Source organism: Astatotilapia calliptera, chromosome 9 (genome assembly GCF_900246225.1).
Source record: "Astatotilapia calliptera chromosome 9, fAstCal1.2, whole genome shotgun sequence".
Lineage (NCBI taxonomy): Eukaryota > Metazoa > Chordata > Actinopteri > Cichliformes > Cichlidae > Astatotilapia > Astatotilapia calliptera.
In genome coordinates, this window is record NC_039310.1 from 25336883 (window position 1) to 25357779 (window position 20897).

Consider the following 20897-nt stretch of genomic DNA (forward strand, 5'->3'; position numbering starts at 1 on the left):
CTCAACGCTGAGTGATGTTACATATTTCTTCTTTACTGGATTTTTAAAAATACCATTAACTAAAACAGTTTGAATTTGAATGGCTTTTGTTTCATGAAGCTTGAATATTTAGCCAATAAACAAAATAGTCTTGTGGCGTATCTGTAATTTAATATTTGCTACAAAGTACAAAAGAGTGTGGTGATTCCATAATTTTTGCCAGGGGTCGCAGATATGTTAATATAGAGATACATGACAAGACAAGACTGACATTTTCTTTCCTAGAGCCACCTAGCAATAGCAGTGTAAATAATTTTAAGGCAGACTAAGACTAAGATTATAAATCAGTTAAAAAAAATTATAGTCCTTTAAGGAAATATTGTAATTTGGTGATTTCACCAGCAAGCACTAAATGAACTACACAGTGAAAGTGCTGTGTGGGATTTTCTGTGTCTTTTACAGTCTAACAAGAATAGCAACCAAGCATTGTCATTCCTTGAAGTAGGCCTTTTTTTAACCTTGATCATAGATTCAACACTAAACTGCTTCCATCAGAAATCATCAATGGCCAGGAGGAAAAATAATTTTAAAAAAAGACCTGAACTTTGTTGAGACAGCCAAATTGTGACCGCAGTTAGGGACGTCCTGTGTCCTATAAAGACATTTGAAACTTCAGGGCATACTGTCACCTGAAAGTCCACATTAAGATGATTATGCACATAAAAATAGCAGACTAATCACTTTGGGAGTAACTATACATTGCTTTGATGTAAAAACGCTCTCATGTGAACAGATCAAATGGTAATCAGTGGTTTCACCACCAGAAAGAACTGACAGCTGAAGATCAAAAAGTAACCAAAAAAAGTTTTTTTAAAGAAGTTAATTGATTTAGAATTATGTGTAGTTACAATACTACCTGAAAATAAGAATATTGTTTATTTAGAGATGGGAAGAATTACAAAATGATATCTGAGAATGTGTTTGTATAATTGAGGTGCTGTCTGAAAACTTAAGCATGCAAAATAGGCCTTTTAATCACGGTGAACAAAGTCCTAAATGTGAAAACAGGTGAGACAGAGACATGAAGTAAGAATCTGTCCACACATGCACAGGCATTTTTGTAAAACATAGAAATGGAGCTATTTCTATGAGTTTTAACCTTTCATACACAAATAAATAGTATTTTAGATAATTGAAAATGGAGCTTTAAAAAAAACTCCTTCAAAGCTGAAGATTTTCAGAAAATCAGTTTGAAGGAAAACTTAGCACATGATTGACCTTGCAAGACAAAATCTATCTACTTATTTGATGTCAGACTGTGCACTGCATTATTGTTTGGCATTTCTACACCTGTTGCTCTTGACAGCTCTTGACATTTTTTACAATGTAATGTGGAGATTTCAAGACAAAAATGGGAAACATGCTTTAAAAACGTCCCATGTACTTGTGAACATAGCCTAAAACCAACACAAGATATGAATGAAAACTCTACTTAAAAGTAAGAATAAAAATCATGACATGACCCAAAACAGGATTACAAAAGTGAAACACATCACTAGAATACTTAAGAACCAAGAACTCAATACTTCTAGAACTATGATTGTGAATACTTGAATCAAAAAAGAAATCAAAACACGAATCAAGAACTCAACGCAACACTAAGGAAAAAGACTACTGAGTACTAGAGTACTGGAACAACAGTGAAACCAGAAAGAAAACAGCTGATAATTAAATATTAATCCAAAGACTCAAAACTATGGGATGAAAACCAGGGAGCATGATAAGCACTGTTTCTAAAAAAAAAATAATTGCCTTCTTGACAAATACTCCGCATTTATAATACTTTTATACTTAAATGCACATATACATAAATATATATTTAAAAAATAAGCAAAGATTTTCAGAGCATTAAAAAAATCATTAAAAATAAACTGAAAATTAAACCCTTTTTTACACCTTGGGTCATGTGATGAGGCACATGGTCAATAATGGGTCAAAAACCCTCTTAAGGGACAACTCCCACTAGGCCTTAACCCTTGTGTGGTGTTCATATTTTTGTTACTCAGCCAGTGTTCATGGGTCTGGTGGACCCGCTAGAGTTTTGGCTTTCCAAATTAACACTATCAAACAATTTTATGTTAAATTACTCAACAGATGTTTACTTCATCCCAATTACAAGACACATGAACAGCAAACATGGTTAATTTTTTCCCTTTACCTTTGTTAGATCACATTTATGAATTAATGTGCTTCTCGTTTTTCTTTTATATAAAATGTTATAAATAAATCAGTTATTATCAAGTGGAGTGAGTGGAAAGACACAACACATTTACACATGAAAAAATAATTAATTGTTTAATTTTTCTTTTGAAAAAAACTGAACACGGGTCTCACAGACCCGAACACCATACAAGGGTTAAATGCTTGGGACTCTCCACCATTTGGTCTTAGAACTAAAGAAGCTTCTCGAATGAGAGGGCAAAGTTCTTCAAAGAAGTCCAGGTCCTTTTCTTTCCAAGCTCCTTAGATTACTGTACCCTGGATGACTGAGAACCTATGCAGACCCTACAATAATAAAGAAAAAAACAAAAACAAATCAGATGACCCCCCTATTAGCAAGTGCTTTGGCGACAGTGGGGAGGAAAAAACTAGATTTTAACAGGAAGAAACCTCCAGCAGAAACAGGCTCAGGGAGGGGCAGCCATCTGGGGATGGGGTTAGGGGAGGAAGACAGGACAAAGACACGCTGTGGAAGAGACCCAGAGATTAATAATAACTAATAATCATCTTGGTGAGAGAGGTAAAAAAAAAGAATCACAGGCACTCCCAGACGGCTACACAATCATACATGTGTTAAGATAAAATCATGACGCAGAAAACTGCTTATCTTTGGTTTTGAGACAAATTGAAAGTTTTATTTGCAAATCTTTGAACAGAACATTAAAAAAATGCATTTTAATTGGATCCAGATTTCTAAAAGATGCAAAAGTCTGAGGGGAGAAAAAAAATCATTTTTTATGTATAGTGTACATACTGTTTGATTATTTCACTATTTTAAAAAAAAAATCTACCAGTAAAGCAACAGTTACCAGTTTCAAGAATTGTTATGTCTGCTGTTACCATTTCCAGAGTGTAGTCTTAATTATCCAAGGTGATTAAATACTGTGAAAGGCTTCCAAATGCAGCCATTATAGCACATTCAAATTCAATCTAGCAGCAGGCAAAGGCTATTACAGCCAGCATAGATTTTGATTACTGATTATATGCATGGGTGACTTCAGACCTCTCCCTCACATTATTTCACACAACTGGAAGGAAGAAAACCACCTTTCACTGCCATACCTTTGTTGTTACTTCTTGCATTTTTCCTGCTGAAGCAAATATTCCCTCCTGACCTTCAACTTTGTAATAATCTCCTGCAAAGGGGGTTGTGTTTTTGTTTGTTTTTTTATGGATGAGGGGAGTGTGCATCTGTATCCTGTCCAGTAGAATTCCCCTAATGTAGGAGCCATCTTATCATTGCAACTGGAGTGCAAAGGCATGAGGAAACCCGGGTGGATCTGGACACTATCAGGCAGCCCAACAGCTGGACTGTGAAATAGGAAAAAGTATAACAGGAAACACAGACAGAATGTGATGCACTTCCTGATTGACCACTGCTATTCACAAATAATTAACATTTCTTACTTAAGATACTGGGGTGGAAGACCACATAAAGTAAGGATCAGCCACAGACATGCACCATGCACAGCAATAACTGAAAGATAAGTGCTTTTTCATGGTCCACTAGTGTCCGATTTAGATAACTCTCCAGAAGTAATTTTATCAATATGCCTCATCTAAAGTAAGGCTCATTTCCACCTCTCAGTTTATGTGTGTTTGATGAACCCAGCATGAATTACACCACAATATTATTTTAAGAATAAAAATCACATTTTTAAAGTTGGAGACTGCAGCAATTACAGTGCGATCTAATCAAGAAAGAAGTTAGAGACTACCTTTAATTTAAGTTGATAGCCATCCTGGACAACAGAGCTCATATCAGTCAAATCTGCACCACACTCTCTCTGTAATTTAGAAGCCCTGGTTGCCTTTGATGTATCACATGAAATAGGTTTGCAATAAAGGGATTTCATGGTAATTTAAATTTACTCTTGTCCTCATCTGCAGTATGGAAAGGTTATTTGGGGATGGTTTTGATAGTGGGAAGAAAGAGGGACAATGTGACTGCTGTATGCTTCTCTGTAGAGCTGCAACATATACAGACTCCAGCTGTGAAACTGCAGCCTAAGCATAAAAGTGACCTGCTGTGTATTACTGCCATTTTCTCCTGTCAGGACACATACAGTAGTTACTGAATAGCAGTTCTTAAAGATACAATAAATGGCAGTGACAAAAAGCTTGAGAACTCTATTGAAAAAAGCAGTGGATGGTAATTATTTGGAAAATGTGTGTGTTCTAATCTTATGTAATCTGCGCTGCAGTGCACAGCAGTTCTCTTTATCCCTGGCTTTAGCGGGGCCGTATCGTGTTGTTGGAATCACATGGAAACAGGGAATGGAGTGCACCGCGCTAATCCCATTTTTGCATTTAATTACCCACTACTTCAGAATGCTCAGTGCACCCTGGCTGCAGAACTGTTTGCAAAAACTAGGAAGTCGAACACCTCTCCGCAGCACACTCTCCCCAAGGGAGAAGGGCTTGGCTGAGCAATTGTTCATACTCCTCACATGCACGTCACATTAGCATATCTGCCTGCCTGCACAGACATTAAATGCAGGTGAAGCACATCCAGGGTATTATCACTTTGTTTATAACACAAAGGCTGTGTGTACGTGCTCTTCCCTCCACTTCATTTCCCACAGACAACATCAGGCCGCATTCATCGCATGCTCGTGTTTTTAATTGCCAGCTAGGATTCTGAATTCTGACCCACAATCTCCGTTTTCAGCTGCTAGTTGCCATTTTTCTTTTGTAGTGTCCTGTTATATAGATGTGTTGTTTTATTACAGCTCATCAAAGTGTTCACAAAACACCATCTGCACAATGAACACAGATGTTTATGTGCCAGAGTATCATGTTAATTTCACTGCTGAGTCAATGAAATTGAATGAGAGATGAATGAATTGTCTTAAGGCTTTAGTGTGAGTACAAAAACATCTGTAGTCAGAACAGGACTCCGCAGATGGATTTTACTAATGAAAAATAAGTAATACACCTCTGAGGAAATTCACATTTATGATTATTTTTCACTTCTAAAATCTAAATGCGCTGAAATTGCAAAAGCTGTGAACAGTTACTGAAACGATACCCCCCAAAAAAACAAATATTTTGCATAATACCCCCAAAAAGTAAAATATTGGACCTGGCAGTTGGGAAAATTACCCCAAAAAGATAGTGTGGCTTAATAATAAATCTAAGAGAGATAAGAGATAAGATAGAACTTTATTAATCCCTCGGGTGGGTTCCTCTGGGAAATTCGATTTCCAAAAAAAGCACAGCAACGACCGAAGTTACAGTTACAGAATTGTTATATATATATATACACACACACACACACACACACACACACACACACACACACACACACATATAAATACAGAAACAAATATAAATAAAATATACAAAGGGGATAAATAGAATAAATAAAAATACAAGTGAATTGCACATTTCAAGTATTGAGTCTATTGCACTGTTGACTATTTACAAAAAGTATTGCACAAGGTATTGTACAGTGAGGTGAAGAGGCACTACAGCTTAGTTGTTCCCCCCTCCTTTGTCCTCCTGTTTCCCCTCCCTCTCCCCTCCAGGGAGGAGTTAAACAGTCTGATGGCGTGTGGGACAAAGGAGTTTTTAAGTCTGTTAGTTCTTGTCTTTGGGAGAAGCAACCTGTCACTGAACAGACTCTTCTGATTGTTTATGGCCGTGTGCAGAGGATGCCCAGCATTGTTCATAATGTCCAGCAGTTTCTTTAGTGTCCTTTTCTCTGCCACTGTCACCAGAGTGTCCAGCTTCATGCCGACCACAGAGCTAGCCCTCCTGATCAGTTTCTCCAGCCTGGATGAGTCCTTCTTTGCTGTGCTGCTCCCCCAGCACACCACAGCATAGAAAAGTACTCCAGCAACCACCGACTGGTAAAACATCCTCAGGAGCTTCCTGCAGATGTTAAAAGACCTCAGCCTCCTGAGGAAGTACAGTCGGCTTTGGGCTTTTTTATACAGGTACTCTGTGTTGCATGACCAGTCCAGTTTATTGTCCACCCACAGCCCGAGGTACTTGTACTTGTTGACCACCTCCACCTCCTCCCCCTCTATCTGAACCGGCAGTGGACCTACTCTGGACCTCCCGAAGTCCACAACCAGTTCCTTAGTCTTTGAGGTGTTGAGTTGCAGGTGGTTTGTGTGACTCCATGCGACAAAGTTCCTCACCAGACTTCTGTACTCCTCTTCCTGATCATCCCAGATACACCCCATGATGGCTGTGTCGTCTGCAAACTTCTGAATGTGGCATAATTCAGAGTTGTAGCAGAAGTCAGAGGTGTACAGGGTGAAGAGAAGAGGGGACAGCACAGTTCCCTGTGGTGCTCCTGTGCTGCTGACCACAGTGTCAGACGTGATGTCCTTCAGCCTGACGTACTGTGGTCTGTCGGTGAGGTAGTCGGAGATCCAGGCCACCAGGCAGGGGTCCACCTCCATCCTGTTCAGTTTTTCCTGAAGCATACAGGGCCGGATGGTATTAAAGGCACTGGAAAAGTCAAGAAACAGGATCCTGACCGTGCCTTTTCCCCCATCCAGGTGTGAGTGGGCTCTGTGTAGGAGGTACAGGATGGCATCCTCCACTCCGACACCCGCCTTGTATGCAAACTGTAGTGGGTCCTGGGCATGTTGTACCTGTGGTCGGAGGAGGTTGAGGAAGAGCCGCTCTAGAGTCTTCATAAGATTTGACGTCAGTGCCACCGGTCGGAAGTCATTCAGCTCATTGGGCCGGTTCCTTTTGGGGACCGGGACGATGCAGGATGTCTTCCATAGGGCGGGCACTCTCCCCAGTCGCAGACTGAGGTTGAAGACTCGTTGTAGCGGCTCCCCAAGTTCAGCAGCACACGCCTTTAGCATCCTAGGACACACCTTGTCTGGGCCTGCTGCCTTTCTGGGGCGAAGCTTCCTCAGTTGCCTCCTGACCTGATCCACTGTGACACTGGGAGATGTTTGGGAGGAGGGGAGGGGGGGATTTGTCTTGCTGCTGAGAGAGGGATTGGAGGAGGGGGGTGTCATGGTGTCAGGAAGGGGGGGAAGCGAGGGAGGCAGGAGAGTGGGGAGAGGACTCTGTAGTGAAGGTGAGGGTGAGGGTGGGGGGGTTGTGGGCTGGTCAAACCTGTTGAAGAAGTTGTTGAGTTCGTTTGCCTTCTCCACAGTCTAAAGTGTAGAGAAGTGATAGTTGCATCATGGATAATGTAGCCATCAATGTCATCATCCATTTCTGTGATGAGAGTGTGATTAGACTATTTACAGTTCACATCAGTGGCAGTCAGAATAAACCAACAATTGAAGCTCTAATGGTGAAGCTCTAATTAATGGTGACACCTCTAAACAGACAGGCAGTGTGATAGCATGTTGATAACCGCACCATCAAAATAGTGCAGTCAGGCTTCTCTCCGCCTGCTGTGTTCCCACACTTTGACACTTACCTGATAATGCAGTGAGTCATTCATACATAGAGCTTGCTAACGTGTATAAACAACTACACTATTGCTTGCTCCTTCTTCCCCACTTAGTGGGTTTTCACTCAGGTTAATCCACCAAAGGGTTTTTTTTTTTTTAACATACAAGCTTGTAATAGGATCTGGAAAAGCATCTGGATGCGCAGTAACACAGTGAGCTCTTAACTTGTATGAAACTGGGCGTATCCCAGCAAATCGCCTTAATGGATAATGCTGGCTAAAGAAAGGTGTAACTTTCTCTTTCGACATATTTACCAAAAATGAAAATCAAATTGGATGAGCCACTCTTGGTAATCTTCAAAGTATTACATTAAATGAAATCCAGGAATTACTGTGTTACAAGGTTTCTATTTTATGTGGTTATGAAGCATCTTCGAGGCAAGAAATAAGACAAATAAAAAGAAAGCAAGATGCAATGCGCCGTTCCAAGTTACTTTAATCATATTGCATAATTTTGCCTTTTGCACAATGCCAATAAAAATTCAAGAAGCGACTCTCTTGCACTCAAGGCTTCTGACCTTGTATTCTTTTGTACAGGCCTGCCTATTCTTCTCTTTTTTCCCCACTTCTATGGAAAAATTAGACTTCAAAATACACATAATATAAAAACTTTAAAGCACAATGTGTGTGTTATCTAACAGTCATTTTTTTTCATAGTGTTACTGTTTCCAATGTGTCAGAAAAACTTCAATAATGTCAACACATTCAAAAGTGTATAATCCACAATCGGTGTAAACACAAAGAGACTTCTCTTCTTTTTACCTGATTCAAAGAAAATAAAAATCGCTGTTGTCCAGAGACTGGTCCCACACCTACAGCAATAAGATCCGATCACTTGGACCACATTCAGAGGTATTCTGGGCCTCATATACATTATTTTAGGCGTGTGTATTCAAAGGACTGTTTCAACTGTGCAAATCTGGCACAGTGCTGTGCTTTTAGACAATGTCATGAGCAAAATTACAAAGCACTTGTGAGTGAATGTGCAGTTTATCTTTTAAGATGTTTGCAGTACTAGAGTGGTTTGGATTTGACTTGTTAAAACTGTGGGCCAACAGGTCGGATATCATGCGGGTGTGGCTTAATAGAGGTTTGCAAAATTGGTCTGTGTAGGCATATGGTCTTTATAAACAGTAATAATGAGCAAATATTTAACTGTCTGTTAAACTGGGAAGTCAGGTCCAGACCATTCTAATGCCAGGGGTGAACTAACATATTTTAAGTATCCACCTGTAATCATATCACCCAACATCCATCCATCCATCCATTTTCTTCCGCTTATCCGGGGCCAGGTCGCGGGGGCAGCAGCCCTAGCAGAGAAGCCCAGACCTCCCTCTCCCCTGCCACCTCCTCCAGCTTGTCCGGGGGAACACCAAGGCTTTCCCAGGCCAGCCTAGAGATATAATCTCTCCAGCATGTCCTGGGTCTGCCCCGGGGCCTCCTCCCGGTGGGAGATGCCCAGAAACCCTCACCCAGGAGGCGCCCAGGGGGCATCCTTGTCAGGTGCCCAAACCACCTTAAATGGCTCCTTTCGATGTGGAGGAGCAGCAGCTCTACTCTGAGCCCCTCCCAAATGGCCTAACTTCTCACCTTATCTGTAAGGGAGAGGCCAGCCACCCTTCAGAGGAAACTCATTTCTGTCGCTTGTATTCGCGATCTCGTTCTTTCGGTCACTACCCACAGCTCGTGACCATAGGTGAGGGTAGTGACGTAGATCCAACATGCATGCTAATATCCCCACATTACACACAAATAAACACATTCTTGAAAAATTATTAGTACAGCTTATGTTAAACTGTGTTGTTGGCCCAGTCGATAACAGGATAGCATACAATACAGGCACCAAAAATACTATACCTGTTGTTACAAATTCCTTGAAAGAATTTTCCTGTGCCAGTATATGCATATAATACATGCTTTGCATAAACTAAAGCTTTTTTTCTTAAAGGGTTATGATGCAAAGTGGAAAAGATACTAAGCTTGGATATGCAAAAATAAAAATACCCGAGTGCTTATTAACACAATCAAAGCAAACACAAAAGATAATATATCCTTGACAGTATAACTGATATTATCTGTATGCTCTTTCTTTGAACCTAATAATTATTCAAATACAACCAGAGGTCTATATGCTATGAAAATAATATCCGATGAGTGAAAATAACCTGGTTTGAACTACTGTGGGGTGGGGAGAAAAAAAGGGCCTTGAGGTTAGTGAGAACCACACATTCATGATTGATTTAAGTGTGCAATGAATCAACAGTTTTGTTGTATATTCATTTTATACTGTTCAGACCAAAATTAAGCATTTGTTGGAATCTGATATTCCTGGGAAATATATGTATAAAACCGATAGCTATGTCACCAACTATAACATGTACCCACAACTGTAGCCTTAATTTTCAGCACATAATTTTCGCCACCAGCCGGTTTACCAATTACACCCAGGTACATATAAGGACAGGATTAGTAGGACCCTGCAACAAACTGACATAAATGATATAATTATGCTTTAGATGGATAATGGGTTATTTATAAAACTCAGTCATTGGTGGGGGTCACGTTCATTCCAGATAAAGCAATTTGCTTTGATAGAACCTCAGAAACTGCTTGTGCATGCAAATGGTAGCATTCATTAATATGTGACTGCACTCTGCATGGCATAGGGAGGCTATTACCACCAGACACTGGATGCTATTATCAGACAGAAGAAAGTGAGATGGATAGACCTTCCTCTTCACACTATCCATGCTTGATGTCGTTAATTTGGGTCCTCGCCAGTGGGAGTGGTATGTTTTTCTAACAACCCCCTCCAAGTTGGTAATTGGCAGGGACATCTAGACAACAGTGGACAAGTTCTTCCTCTGGACTGTTTGGACTGTGCAGCCAGTGTAGATGGGGTAATAGTGTGCAGTGTGTGATGAAGAGCACAGGAGCCTTAGCACACACCGCCAGTGTTGTTGACACCAGCTGAGATGACCCCCCTCCTCCTCTCCCCCGACTCAATGACTCATTAATCATGGAGTGTGCTGAATGTGGGATGACAGGCAGCTAAGAGTGTACACATGCAGAATCAACAACATAATGACAGAGAGTCCAGAGGAAAGCCTTGGCACTATGCGTTCTGTTTGATAATGTAGCAGCTGACGTGGAACTGAGCTCACGTCCACTAAATAGCATCAGTGTCTGTCTGAAGTTGACATCGGTATAAGGATGCACTCTAACTAATTATGTAATTGTGTTAACACATGAGGTTGCCTGAATTTGAATCAGCCACACAGCCTAAATCTTGGCTGTGGCACTTTACTTTGGCTGTGTTCTTAGAAACTATTCCATCATATGAACTTGAAATCTACTGAAATAAACTGATATATACAATGTGTAGAACACAAAATATTATTTACCGTCAGATACCAAACCTCAGTGTGTGCTGTGTGAAGTTGTAGGAACTTTTTAACTCAGTATGCACACTGTAAAATGCAGACATTAATGTAACACACATTATTGAGTGCAGTTTGACAGAATTTAAAAATGGTATGCATGCTGTGTAATACGTAATAGCTTTGTTACTACAAATAAAAGAAAGAAAGGAAATAACATGAAAATTGAATGTACTGATCTCAGTGTGACTACAAATTTGAAAGACTGTAAACCACTTTCCTCACAAACTGCTCCCAATACAAGACTTTTATGTGTCCTGTATTGGGATTCAGTTCAGTTCAGTTTTGCATTGTCAGGTGAAGAAATTCAGGACTGGTCTCTAAACATTCAGGGTGAGAATTCAGTCATAAAACTGACACTGCTCCTCTCTACTAAATCCCAACAGTAGCTTTTTAATGCCAAAGAGGCTTTTTGTGCTGGCACAAGCTGATATTAAATCTGGCCCAATGGCACAAAGTGTTTTTGTTTATAAAATATACATATTTTTAAATATGTAGCTGCTGTTTAAGACATTCACCAATTTGCCTAGAAATACTCTCTTTAAAAGCTGTTAAGGTTCAAAAATTGAGGAAGGAGAGTACAAACCACCATGGTCCAGAAGCTCTTGGTCAAACAATTGATTTTAATACACACGTGGGAAGATCGCTACAGACAGCAATTGATCTTCGACTTAATCAAAACATACACAGATTTTTATAGCATCAGGGTTTGATTTACTGACGCCCCTTCATGCGTCACAGACAGGATATATACATACGTCAAATCAACACCACAATGACTTTTAACACAGAACATCATCTTCTATTTTCATGGCTGGCCCTTCCTGTCTACCTTTCAGTTCTTGTCTTGTTCCTCTTTCTTGCCGAGACACCAAGGAACGGTTCCTCTTTCACCTACTAACTGTCTGTGTCTCGTCCTCAAATGCTCTTTCTCAATTCACCTGTTGCACTTCTGACCTTTCACCAGGACAGAGGCTCACTGAGACTATGTGTATGTCTTCTACTAAATAAATGTTCTAATCAAAAACCTCTAATGAAACCTTAATATAAAATAACCTGATATAAGTGTTTTGTAAGCATGTACGCAATTATCCTTCTATGTTCTAGTTTTCCCTCAACATGGATCATCTGAACAGTCACGTCAGTGAAGCTTTAAACCTTTTAAAGAACCTGAACATCAACTCAAATAAGCACAGATATGCAATATGTATAAAATAGTTATAACTGCATCTGAAATACAAAGTTATCATCATCATAAACATCTTAAGGCCATCTTAAAGCTATCTGTTACATTGTTAAAGCCTCGTCTTAGCCTGCTGCTCAAAATAACTTTCTGCTTTCACTTCTGCAAACTCTCTGCAACTTCCTGTCAGCCTGCAACTTAGTCTTTCTGAAAGACACACACACTGTTTAAACCTCTAAATGCAATATCCATGCTGCAAATTATATTCTTAATGCAATGGTACTGTTGATAATTATTTAACAATAGCAGTAAAATACTTTCCCTGCTCCACAAAGCACTTGGCAGATACATTGTTCTAAGCATCTAAAAGAGCTGATCTCTTTTGCTCTTTGCTTCTGGTTCTTCTTTAATCCCAGAATGACTCCTTGATGTCGAGAGCAGAGTTCTGCATAGGCATACTATCTGTTGCAGAAATTCCCACTCTTCTTTACCCTAAGGGTACCTCTTTATAGCTTTGACTGTATGTTTTTGGTATATATATATATATATATATATATATATATATATATATATTACACCATAAAATATGTGCAAAAGCATATTCTTGGTGTATTTAATTGAAGCAAACAAAGTAAACAAACCAGTTAAATTTCTACAATTACACTTTACAGCTATCAGAAAATTTAAGATGTCATTATAACTATCCAACACAAAGTCCCAAAAGGAAACTGCAGTAGTTCCAGAAAGAAATCTAACCTGAAATTTTAATAATAAGTCAAAACGAACCTAAAGTAATTTGATAATTTGCCCAGCTACTTTGATGGTGTCTAAGATTAGTTCAGCAGCCTGCAGAAGTTTCTTTTTCCTGGCTTAAAAAGCCAAGAAATATGACAGTGCTCTGTATCACTTGCCAAATGGTAACTGGTTGAACAGGTTGTAAGAATATATTATGTTTTATATCACTAGGGTTCACCAACACCACTGATGTTCAGCAGATGGATGTTGGTGGTGTTCTGCTATTTTTTCCTGCTGCAGAGTTTTTTGGTCATCCACATCCTGTACCAGTTGGTGATGTTTCCAGTTAGGCTGTTTGCTTTTTCTCACCTATAAAAGAAGACAGATATCTGTAACAATAATTTTGCCATAATACATTTCCTTAACAAGTACTCTTAATAAATAAATGTTTATATTAAACATTATATTTTATATTAATATCGTTTTATTTGTGGTCTGACATCCTGACTCTAAAGTTTTCTTTATAGTCACTCCTTGGTTTAACTAGTGATATCCTTAAAGTTATTACCTTACTGGAATTACTTAGCATTTCTCTTTATCTTTCCATATTCAACCCAAAATACTTACTATTTGCTTGAACTAGTCGTTCACAGGGTCACAAAAACACATCCTCATAATGTCACTGCCATGCTTGACTGTTGGGAAAGCATTAATATTGTATGTGATGCTCTGGTTAGCTGGCTGTGTGGTGTCTGGTTTTCATCAGACACACAATTAGGAATTCTAGCTTAATTTCATCAGATTCAAGAATTTTGCTTGTCACAATCAGAAAGTCATTAAGTTCCCAATAGACTGATATGGGTCTTCTCATAAGAAGAGGTTTTAGTGATAGCGTGTGGATGTTCACCACAGAAAGAACTCTTGGATATCTTTTGATTAAATGTCTTCCTGTCCTCTATTAGGACTAAAACTAAGAACCTGTTGGCTGTTTCATATGTCTGCCATTATAAAAACATTAATGCTATCATTGTAGATTGGCACTTTCAGGTACCCTTCCTCAGATCTGTACCTCAAAACAATCCTTTTGTCAGGGTTCCTGGGTGGTTCACCTGGTGTTTTCAGTTCATGTTCAGTTTATGTTCCACATTCATGTCTCCCGTTTCACCGTGCCAGCCCTTTCTCTGTGTCATTAGTTCTACTTCCTGTTTCATTATGTTCAGCTGCGATCTCACCGGTCCCTAATCATCATCATTAGCTAGTGTACTTAACCCCTCAGTTTCTCTCTGTTCAGTGTCATTCATTGATGTTGATGTTGTCTACTCTGTGCGTGTGTTCAGTTCAGCCAGTCATCTTATGTTTAGCCGATCATCTCGTCATAATAAACACCAGCCTTCACCTACCTGTGAGTCCAGCGTTTGGGTCCTCCTTTCCTCGCATCCACAAAAGACACAAGCCCTGACACCTTTGTTGCCGGTCTGTGAGTAATTCTTTTGACTACATGTCATTATTTTGCTCTACTATATAAGATCCCCTGGAAAACTTTACATAGGCAAAAACTGGCATTTTGGGTCTGTGTCAATTACTTCTGTACAATAAATTTAATTATGCATAGGTGAACTCCAATCAAGCTGAAGAAGCATCTCAAGGACCATTGACAGTAGGAGGCACCAGAGTGCAACTGAGAGTGTCTTAACCCAAGGGTCTGAATATTTATGAAAATAGCCAATTTACTTTTGTGTTAATACATTTACAAGACTCTCCATTTCTTCTTATTCATTATTTTTAGACAGATAACAAAAAAAGGAGCATGAACTGAATTTATTTAATAAGTAAATTCCGCCTAGCAAAAAACAAACATTTCCGGATTCAGAAGTTGCTTGTTGTTTGTTACTTTGAGTCTTATTAATCTGTCATGCTGTCCCAAGTTTTATCAGCTGGGGTGGGTCACAACAAATCTATACTCAATTAATGAGCATAATTGGAATATGCTATCTGCTCCTGGTGTTTGTGGCAATTAATGACCCATTAATCAAAAACATATTTGACCTTGATTTTTCTTTATGTGGCCCTAAGCAGGTGTTCATGGCCTTGTGTGAACATCTGTTTTTCTCTGTTTTCTCTGTATTATAGCAGGTCTTTACCATGAAATGTAAAGTGCCTTGAGGCAACTGTTGTTGTGATTTGTATGCTATATAATTAAACTGAACTGAGTTATTTTTTACATATAAACATAACATCTCATATGAAAAGAGGATTGCATCTCACATGTTGTAGGTATTTTTTGGTTATGTTCTTCCTACTTATTCAATGTGGGTAATTTAATACTTAATTATTCATTCAAAATAATTGTTTAGGTGGAGCTTTATAGGTTTTTTAAGTAATCATAGAATAATCAAAAACCACCATCGGAAACCCATAAGACAAAGACACACAGTGCATGCTGCCTGCACTAAGTATGCATTGTATTTTATAACTTGAAGGTGAATAGATGGAAAAACTGTAACACTGTTACAAGTCTTTCATATTATTCTATAAAAAAATTCCCAATGTTGTGCTCCATGCCAAAACATACTGTATCATATGTAAACATTCATCATTCATCAAGATATATACAGGTGGGGAGCTAGAGATGGAGAACACAGATGTGTATGTGAATGTATGTTGGGTTCAGATTAGATGGAACAGCTATGTTATAGACATGGTTTGGTTACAGGAAAGTCAAAGCCATCAGGGAAGTGGTTGGGGAAAAATAATAAGGGAGAAAATGCTGAGTAATATCAAGTAAGGTTGGTCAAATCGAAATTATATACAGCCTCAAGAGAATGAAAAAGAGCAGAGAGAGAAAAAACAGCGGGTAGAGTTCAGAGAGGCAGGTAAGAAAAAAAAGCTGATTTTTTTTTTTTGAGTGCCAGACCTTTTCACAAGCAGCCAGTGTGCAGATGTTACAATATACAAAAGGTCCCAGTCGCCAATGATCTCGAACAGCTTGAGTATGGCTGCCGTAGCTCTCCATGGAGTGGTCAGGTGGGCGAGAGACAGATATAATAAGAGGGGCTATTGTGTTTGGATGGGGCTGCGGTGAGCCAGGGCACTAAAGGTCTAATGAGGCATCGTGTTCCTACAATCACACATAAATACAATACAATGTGGCCACCTGATCACCACAGTTCCACGTCCAGCAGAAATTGAACAGCCTGTTGGAAATAATGGAGTGTGAAAACCTCTGCCCCAGAGATAAATAACAATTTAAAAAGAGATAACTTAATAGTACAAAAAAGACAGGTATAAATACTAGGTATAGTTTCTATCGGTCTGAGTTAAATCTGCATGTCATCACCTTACTGCACCATTTTTGGCAAACCATTTTCATATGTATTAGCCCTTTTACACCAGGGGCATGCAGTGATTTTTACAGAAAGGTGATTTGTGATATGTGATATGTGCTCTAATGAATGATCTTAGTAAATAAATTGTATATATGTCTTGCATTCAGTATTGGGGGTAACGGAATACATGTTATGTATTTAAAATACAAAATATGAGAAACTGTATTCTGTTACAGTTACCCTTTAAAAAGGTGGTATTCAGAATACAGTTACTTTTGTTTAAATAAATGGATTGCATGGCGGTATTTTCCTGCTTCATAAGGCTATGAACTCTATATTTTTGGTAATTACAAGCTAGAGCTGGGCGATATAAGATTTTTTCATATCACGATATGTTTTTTTCATTTCAGGCGATAACGATATCTATCACGATATAAGCCAAATAACTATATTTGTAAGATTTAAATGTGCCGTTGCTCACAAGTAAAATGTGAAATAATCAGCAGCTTGTTTTTATTTAAATATTTATTTCCCATAATAAGTTCAACAGGGTAGATGTACTTAAGGAACATGAGACTTTTTCAGATAAATAAAGGCAAATATTGCAAACTACACAAAAGGCAGCCGCTAAAGCGTTTAAGTTTCAAAATAGAACAAACGAAACAGACTAAATTGTCAATTCCACTTAGAAACAAAATATTAATTCTAAAAATAAATCTTAGTTTGTTTTACAGAAGAACAGACAAAACCGACTAACTTTTGTCAATATCAAATAAACTGAGAACTAAAAGGAAATTCTCAATCTCTCCTTGTTGTATAGCTTAGGTTTTCAAACAGTATTAACAGTTACTTTAGTCTGACAAAAGCCGAATGACGAATTAGCGCTTCCAGTCAGAGACTGAGGCTACGTCCACACGTATTTTTGAAAACGGAGATTTTCCGTTTTCGTTTTAAAAAATAATCCCGTCCACACATAAAGGGAGAAATGAAGGAAAACGCTGCTATGAACATGCCAAAGCAGCAGGTGGAGCTAGATTCCTAACCGTGCAGAAATGTTGGCCAATCAGAAGTCTAGAAGCCTCGGTGGGAAAAAGTAAACAAAGCTGGGGCATAGAAGCAGAACCGAGTCGTATGTGTGGAGGGACAGTAACTGTGTGTATATGTAAGCATTTAAACACTGCAGAGAGTAGAATTACAGTAACAGTATTGTAGAAATTCATTTCACCGAAACAATAATGTGGCGCACAGTGTGACGTCAAAAAATGAGCACACCTTTGACGCTGCGTTTTCTCCGTTTTTCTAGTCCACACGCAAATGCAAAGACGGAGTTTTTAAAAATCTTCGTTTTCAGTGACCAAAAACGCCGTTTACGTGTGGACGAAATGTGCAAACGCATAGAAAAATCTGCGTTTTCAAAAATACCCGGGTACGTGTGGACGTACGCATGCACCAGTTTATTGTATTTCCAGACTTGCTTTCGGCACAATTTACAGTGCACGCTACTCTGTTTTTTGTCAGACTTGAAATAGCCGAAATACCTTCACACTACGGAACTTTTATGGCTCTTCCATTCGACAATCTCTCCGGCATTGGAACCATCATCTGTTTTCTCTTCGGTAACCTTCGGTCACGCTCGGTTGATTTTTGTAGTCGGCACACTCATTTCCTCCATTACCCGGGCGGCACGGTTGCTGGCTGCTTCCCAAACAAATACACATGTGCGGCTTGGCACTTGTGCTGTACGTAACAAGTCACGTGACGTGACGCTGCGGCTGTGATTGGTTCGGCTCTGCGCTACTTAATTTGGATTGGCTGTTCTTTTTTTTTTTTTTAAGACGACAAGAGCGGCGAGGTCTATCGCGATAGTTTAATTTTTCTATCGAAAAAAAGTTATGTCGCGATACATATCATTATCGTTCTATCGCCCAGCTCTATTACAAGCCATTGGAAACCCAAACAAAACACACCCACCATTTGACCTTAGAATTGAAGAAGCTTCTCGGCTGAGAGGTGAAACGCCTTCAAGTAACTTAAAGAAGTCCAGACACTATTACTGAAGGTTACTCGCCATACCAATACCAACTAGATTTTTCAATCTTTTTTTTTTTTTTTTTTTTTTTTAAATGACATCAGAAACAGCAGTATGCGACATTACGTGATGGCAGAGCTTCAGTTCATCCTTTGTCATTTTTTTTTTTTTTTTATTTATTTTTTTTTTTTTTATAAATAGGACAGGGGGAATGAATGAGAGAAAGAGGGGGAGAGAAAGAAAGAAAACCAAAGGGGAGAAGAGACGGTGAGAGGGGGGGGGGGGAAGAGAGAGAAAAAAAAAAAAAAAGAACTCCTGGGTCACCTGTATGGAGAAAAAAAAAACAAACAAAAAAAACAAACAGAGGAGACAGCAAACAACAAAGAGCAACATAATAATAGAGAAAACAAAGCACCATCACAATAAACTAGCTAGTCATAGATATCAATATTTACTAAATAATAAACGATATTGTGCAGCACGCAAGATAGACAGCGCACAGTGTGCTTTGAGGCAGCAGCCAAGAAAGCTTTAGTCCGCGTCTGTGAATACCCATGTGTGCATACCTGTGTGGATCAGCATGCTTGCATTCCAAAGGTTTCTCCATGTAATGATCTGCTAGGGAGTGTGGGGGGGCCACAGCCCCGTCCTCCAGGGTGTGAAGCGGGTATGGAGGAGATCAAAACTCCAGACATCCAGAGGCCCCCAGAACACAAGAGACCATGGAAGACCAACAGAGGGGCAGCCGCGCCACTGTTCCAGTAAGAGCTGAGGAGAGTCCCAGATGAGGGCTCGCCCAGCAGCCGCGGAGCAGAAGTCAGGGGGAGTTGCAGTGACGCGCCCGTGAGCTCCGCCGGCCCCCAGCTGTGCCTGAGTGACCGAGCCCCAGGCCGAGAGGCCGGGGGCACCCCACCTCCAAAGGGGCCCGAGCGAGCCCCAGGCCCCAGGCCCCGACAAGCGGCCGCCAAGGAGTGAGCCGGTGTGTACCCGGACGCCCACCCCCAGACACAAAGAACCACCAACACACCGACACCTGAGGGGGTCCGCCACCGGCAGGGGAAGTGGTGGTGGGTGGAGATAGGCCTCCAAACCTTGGAGGGCCTGAGGTGTCCCCAGAGAGGTGGCGCCTGACACCCAACCTGACATATAGACACAGACATACAGGCGCACACAGATACAAACATCCATTCCCACCCTCATGCTAGATTTTTCAATCTTAATATAAAAAGAGTAACAGTAGGGTGGACATTAGGTAAGGCTGCACTTTTTTCAGCGATTTGACTACGAAGACCTGGATGACTGAGAACCTTCACAGACTTCAGTAACAGTAATAAATCACATAGCAATAGTACATTCATGTAGTTGTAAAAAGCATGACAATATATTAAGTATTCAGAATACGTTACTCTCGTTGAGTAACGTAATAGAACACGTTACAAAATACATTTTGGGGCATGTATTCTGTAATCTGTAGTGGAATACATTTTAAAAGTAACCTTCCCAACACTGTTTAGATGTTAGGCTATTCCTTCTCTAACTTTGGTAATTCTACTCATTGCCGGAAACCCAAACAAAACATGCAATAAGAAGCTCTAATATAAGTGTCCTGTTAATGTTGGTGGCGTCAGTTACACAATGGACCCGCAGCCAACACAACAGAGCCAGCAATGCACAGGCAGGAATGCATTTCTTACTTGAAAATTCTGACACCACTTCACATTTAAAGAAGAAAGGGATGGGTGAAATCTGACCGTGCAATGCAAGCTCTGCAACCAAGCTTCTCTCAGTGTCAAACAACTTCACCTCCAACCTAAAGAAACATCTGTTCTTTTTTAGTTCTTTTTCTACATTTTTACATTTTAAATCCACTAATTATGCTATATAAACTTTTTTTTAAAAATTTTACTAATATTTATCAAACATTTTTCTATAATTCTTGTTTTTTCCATTAATTGTACTTCTTATATTATCTTCTTTCCATTTCTTATAAACAGAAGTTCTATTCTAACTCTGTTTTAGTATATAACCAGGTAAAAAGAGCTGTGCTGTCTCTGATGTAAAGGTGTTTCTGATTTATCCAATATATGCTTTACTCAATTTTGAATGTAGTCAAAGTGACAGTCATTTAGCTTTTAATGTTGAAGCCAGATTTGCTCTAACTCTTGCAAAATATTTATTATGTTATGGTGAATGACACAGCCTCTACACTAAACAGTCTATTACATCAGATACTTAACATTGCATTACATCTCTTTATTCAGTCATGGCTCGGTGCTGTTCAGAAATGGGAGGATATCTATAAAGAAAATGGATCCATTAATGACTACAAAAAGAAACACCCTGTCTTTTCTGAGTTCAAACATAGTGGTATGGCACTGGCTTGGAGCTATCCTCTAAAGCACTAATGTGTTAGAAATACCCATGGGCCCTCATTGCAGCAAGAATGAAAATATCAGCAGTAACTCCTACCCAGGCACTTAAAAAGAAA

The 20897-nt window shown here is 39.5% G+C and overlaps 1 long non-coding RNA gene across 1 annotated transcript in view; it reads left to right on the top strand.

Annotated features, from left to right (window-relative positions):
• LOC113029922 (uncharacterized) overlaps positions 1-14851 on the top strand; it is a 46980-nt gene extending 32129 nt beyond the window's left edge. The window contains exons 3-4 of the long non-coding RNA XR_003273520.1: positions 14392-14531; positions 14667-14851. This is a non-coding gene — a long non-coding RNA (uncharacterized LOC113029922). The remainder of the gene's footprint in view (positions 1-14391; positions 14532-14666) is intronic.
• Positions 14852-20897: the final 6046 nt, after the last annotated feature.